The sequence below is a fragment of the Hippopotamus amphibius genome, chromosome 13 (assembly GCF_030028045.1).
Source record: "Hippopotamus amphibius kiboko isolate mHipAmp2 chromosome 13, mHipAmp2.hap2, whole genome shotgun sequence".
Lineage (NCBI taxonomy): Eukaryota > Metazoa > Chordata > Mammalia > Artiodactyla > Hippopotamidae > Hippopotamus > Hippopotamus amphibius.
Genome location: NC_080198.1, coordinates 78503115 through 78509287, shown reverse-complemented (window position 1 = coordinate 78509287; position 6173 = coordinate 78503115).

The following is a 6173-nucleotide window of genomic DNA, read 5'->3' as shown; positions in this document are numbered from 1 at the left end:
ATTTCTGACAATTCCCAGGACATAAACTGGTCCACAGTATGATTCAATTAAATTTAGGCTTCTTTCCAGGGGTGTTTTTGTGGCTAGACTTCAAAGTGTGTTCTGATACCAGTAGGATTCTTTTTAACTGTATATTAGCCACATTCCCTCTGTGAAACTAACTAGCCTATTATTTAGTTTGCTGCTCTCATGGACCTACGAGCCTCTTAATTGTTAGGCACTAAAATCTCCATTATTTTTTACAGAGCCTTTAGACTTCAACTTCCTCAGGTTCTATTTGACAAAGTCAGTTCTATGGGGAGAGGACCAAGCTCTTGATTCTTATAACATGTGTTCACCTTTGGCAAAATTTCTATGCTATCTCTTTGGAGCTGGGGTCAAGGACAGTGGCTTACTTTTCTTAGCGTAAAATCTCTGCTTTATGAGTAGTAAGCTAGGTGGGGGCATTAGCCTCTGTTCTTCTTGGCTTGACTCTACTAGCATAGAAACTCTACTCTAAGAAGATGAAGACACTGGAGCAAGAGCAATCAGGGCTCCAGTATTCTCAGCTTATCATTCCTAAGGTAGAGCTTCATCCTGGTGGGGGGGGGGGGTGCAGGGAGGTGTGAATGGAGGAAAGGAACTCTAAATAGCACTCACTGGGATTCAGTCTCTATAACACAGAGCTGGGATGCCATGAGAAATGCTGGTGGACTTCCCCTCCAGGACAGGACTGTACCATAGCTGGAGAGAGAGCATCATTATCTTGGCCATTCCCAAGAAGAGTGGAGCTGCCTTCACAGTGTGCTGAGGAGCTCAGGGAGCAGGAAATGGCTCAAGTGACACAGACTCTTGCTGTTCATTTACAAATATAGTAGAGTTTGTTGAAGAAATCTCTCTTCATTTTCTAAATGCTCCAAGGAGAATTTTCAAGGACTTTATATAAGTTTTTGTATTTTTGCTGTTGTTGTTGTTTGTAATTTTCACCAATTGTCTTAATGGCAAATCTTCAGAGCTTCTCATGTAACCATTACAGAATTCCACGTGGTTCTTTTGAAAAAATTCAGGAAGATTGAGTCAAGTGGAAAGTTACATAGGGGGAAAAAGAACCTAGAATGACTTTCTCGAATTTACTATAAAATAAATGTGCATTTATATACTCACATCCTCCAAACCATACCAATTTAATCAGAAAATAATGTAGCAACCTGTTTGTGTGTTTTTGTCTTCTTCATTTTCTTTCATCAGCATCTTATATATAGTTTTTAGAGTACAGGTCTTTTGCCTCCTTAGGTAGGCTTATTCCTAGGGTTTCTGTTTGTTTGTTTGTTTTTGATGAGATAGGAAATGGGATTGTTTCCTTAATTTCTCTTTTGGTTATTTCATTGTTAGGGTATAGAAATGCAACAGATATCTATATATTAATTCTGTATCCTGAAACGTTACAGAATTCACTGATGAGGTCTAGTAGTTTTCTGGTAATGTCTAGGATTTTCTATGTACAACATCATGTCATCTGCAAATAGTGACAGTTTTACTTCTTTTCCAATTTGAATTCCTTTTATTTATTTTTCTTCTCTGATTGCCATGGCTAGGACTTCCAAAACTATTATGAATAAAAATGGTAAGAGTGGGCATCCTTGTCTTGTTCTTGATCTTAGAGGAAATGCTTTCAGCTTTTCATCATTGAGTATGATATCAGCTGTATGATTGTCATATATGGCCTTTATTATGTTGAGGTATGTTCCCTCTAGGCCCACTCTCTGGAGAGTTTTCATCATAAATGGATGTTGAATTTTATCAAAAGCCTTTTTTTCATCTATTGAGGTGAGCATACGGTTTTTATTCTTCAATTTGTGAATGTGGTGCATCACACTGATTGATTTGCAGATATTGAAAGATCTTGCATCCCTGGGATAATTCCCACTCGATTATAGTGTATTTCCTTTTAACGTTTTGTTGGAGTTGGTTTACTAGTATTTTGTTGAGGACTTTTTCATATATGCTCATTAGTGATATCGGCCTGTAATTTTCTTTTTTGTGTGATATCTTTGTCTGCTTTTGGTATCAGGGTGATGGTTGCCGCATGCGAGTTTGGAAATGTTCTTTCCTCTGCAAGTTTTTGGAATGGTTTCAGAAAGACAGATGTTAACTCTTCTCTAAATGTTTGGTAGAATGCTCCTTTACAGCTGTCTGGTCTTGAACTTTTGTTAGTTGGGAGTTTTTAAATTATTGATTCAATTTCAGTACTGGTAATTAGTCTGTTTATATTTTCTGTTTCTTCCTGGTTCAGTCTTGGGAGATTGTACCTTTCTAAGAGAAATATACAGTGTTCTTGGATTGGAAGAATCAATACTGTTAAAATGACTATATGACCCAAGGCAATCTACAGATTCAATGCAATCTCTGTTAAATTACCCATGACATTTTTCACAAAACCAGAACAAAATTTTTTTAAATTATATGGACATACAAAAGAACTCAGATAGCAAAAGCAATCTTGAGAAAGAAGAACAGAGCTGGAGAAATCAGTCTCCCTGACTTCAGATTACTATACTACAAAGCTATAGTATTTAAGACGGTATGGTACTAGCACAAAAACAGACATATAGATCAACAGAACAGGATAGAATTCCCAGAAATAAACCCACACACTTATGGTCAATTAATATATGACAAAGGAGGCAAGAATATACAAAAGAGAAAGACTATCTTTAAGAAGTGGTGCTGGGAAAGCTGGAGAGCTACATGTAAAAGAATGAAATTAGAACATTCTCTAACACCATATATGAAAATAAACTCAAAATGGATTAAAGACCTAACTGTAAGACTGGATACTATAAAACTCCTAGAGGAAAACATAGGCAGAGCACTCTTTGACATAAATCTCAGCAATATTTTTTTGGATCTGTCTCATAGAGTAATGGAAATAAAAACAAAATAAACAAATGGGACCTAATTAAACTTAAAAGCTTTTGCGCAGCAAAGAAAACCACAAACAAAACAAAATGACAATCTACAGAATAGGAGAGAATACTTGGAAACTATGTGACTAACAAATGATTAATTTCTGAACTATACAAACAGCTCATACAGCTCAATATCAAAACAAACAACCCAATCAAAAAATAGGCAGAAGATCTAAATAGACATTTCTCCAAAGACATACAGATGGCCAAAAGGCACATGAAAAGATGCTCAACATCACTAATTATTAGAGAAATGCAAATCAAAACAAAAATGAGGTATAACTTCACACCAGTCCAAGTGGCCATCATCAAAAAGTCTACAAATAATAAATGCTAGAGAGGGTGTGGAGAAAAGGGATTCCTCCTACACTGTTGGTGGGAATGTAAATTGGTATAGCCGATATGGAGAACAGTGTGAAGGTTCCTTAGTTACCATATGATAGCCCTGCAATCCCACTCCTGGGCATATATCTAGAAAAAGACTAAAACACTAAGTCAGAAAGATACATGCACCCTAATGTTCATAGCCGCACTATATACAATAGCCAAGACATGGAATCAACCTAAGTGTCCATCGACAGATGAATGATAAAGAAGATGTGGTACATAGATACAATGGAATTTTACTCAGCCATAAAAAAGAACGAAATAATGCCATTTGCAGCAACATGGATGGACCTAGAGATTATCATACTAAATGAAGTAAGGCAGACAGAGAAAGACAAATATCACATGATAACACTTATACGCAGAATCTAAAAAAATGATACAAATGAATTTACCAAAACAGAAACAGACTCAGAGACACAGAAAACAAACCTATGGTTACCAAAGGGGATATATGTACGATCTGGTTCTTCCCTTTTCAAGCTACTTATCTCAGTGCACTGAAGTAATAATTATAACTTGATTAACAGATTATTTTGCAAAAGAAAATGTAAGTCTCATGAAAACTTACATTAGGTCCACTTTTCTAGTATTTAACACTTAGAGCTGATATTTTAGCAGATATAAACTACTAAGTAGATATTTATTTAATGAATGAGGTGAGTGTTGAAGGATAATCATGTTATCCAAGTGAAGAATAGGAGGGAGGGCTTCTCAGGCTAAAGGGACACAGTGAAGAAAACTATGGAGGTAAGAATGAATGGCGTGTGTTGTAAACCACAAGAAAGAGAGAAAATGATACAGCAAATGAGAAGGTGAAGAAGTTATGGAGTGATTCTTATGATTCTTGCAAATTTTGTGTGTGTTTGAAATTATTTTATAACAAAATTAATAAATAATTTGGAAAGAAAGATGAAATTGGACTTAAATACCAAAAAGTAAAGAAAAACACCTAGACCTTTGGCTTTGTAGGAAGTTAGTTACATAACATAGGCTTTTAAAAAAATTTTACATTTTTCAACTTCCTCATCGAGCTCATTTATACTCAGTATTGTATTTTTTCTTATGATTCTCCAGATATTTGATATCAAGAACAGATTTATGAGTGTATATTATTTTCTCTTAAGGTATTCAAATCTTTAAATGCTAGGAGATATAATTTGTGCTTGGTGAGAGTGATTATTCTTTAATTTATTAACAAGACAATGTTTATATGTTTAATTTTGCTTTTTTTCCTGGGCAAAGTAAAAGCTGATAAAACATATTCAGTGACCCATTTTTTACCTATTTTAACTTTACCACACTTGTTATTTATAGATCAAATCACTCCATGCTAAGGGAGGCAACACTTTTTTGTGATACTAAAGTTATCAATAATGTTTTATAATTATTTAAATTGTTTGTGAAAGCAATGGTAAAAAATTTCTGCCCCTTTCTAAGAGAAACTGAGCCTTGAAGTAGGATAAGAATACTTCCTTTCTTTGATAACTTTAGCCCACTTGTCGCATCTAGTGACAGGTCTATTATTTATAGGGGTGGATAAACTATGTTTTTTACAGTAAAGACAGGACTGGTTGAGTAGTTCTATCTGATAAGGGTCCATTTTACAGCTGTCTCTTTGTAAGATGGAGCTAAAAATAATTCCTTATAAAAAAAGATGGCCTGTAAAAAATGTCCCACTCATCACAGAATTAATGTCTAAGATCGTTGGAATGGGGAGAATGTGTTCACACTGCTGAATTGATTTTACAGATGTATCATTTAGCAACTTCAAACATTTTAAGAAATGACCCCATAACTTTTGAAAAAAGCAGAAGACAGGTAAGCTTTATATCCAGAGAGAATCTTATCATGTAGATTTTCTTAAAGTAGATATTCTTAAAGATACTATAGAAGTTGACTCAATATGTTCCTTTGAAACAAAGTCTGCTTTATCTTATTGTGGGGAAAATAGTTTTAGGTGTATTTGAGAGCATGATTGCAATGAGAAAGTTCTCACTGATTCTCACTGTACCACCATGCAATATCATTAGTAGTATCAGAGTCTGCAGAGAGATTAAGGAGGAAAAGAAACTCATGGGATTAAATAGTTAAAAGGCTGATCTTTGGATTGACAGTAGAGCTACTCTTTTATCCTTTGTAAATTATTGAGAATGGGTTGTTTGTACAAACATCCAAAGTGGACAAATCCTATCATAATTTTCATAAAGGAGAAAAAAAAACTGTGTAATAAAATATACAGATTAGAAAAGTTTCAAATTTCTAAAACATATTACTTGACTTTTGAGGCAATGTTAAAAACAGAAAATTCAGAATTTCTAAACCATAGTTATATTGTTCCAGCAAACTTATTCATTAAATTATTTTCTTAATCTTCACACACATGCAACGATTGATGTATTTTATGATATATCACTAATGATGTTAATGTTGATCACCTGGCTGAGGTAGTGATTGTCAAGTTTCTCCACTGTAAAGTTATTCTTTTTACTGATTTGCATAGTGTTTTCATCAGAAAAGGTCACTACGTGCAGTCTACAATGAAAGACTAGAGGGTTATCAGTCACCTCTTTGAAGAGGCAGTATTTACACAAGTTGTTTGGAATTCTTCTGTTCTGGAAAAATGGGACATTTGTCTGTTCTCTCCCATTTATTTGGCAATTCAATTATTTATTATGTCAGCATAAATTCATGGATATTTATTTTATACTGTGTTATAAATTAATATTATTTAATTAATTTTGTTTGCTTAAATTATTCTGGCATTGGCCATTGGTAGCTCTTTCAGTTGTCTCATAACCCCATTGTGGTATTTTGTTTTGTTTGAATTTTTATTTT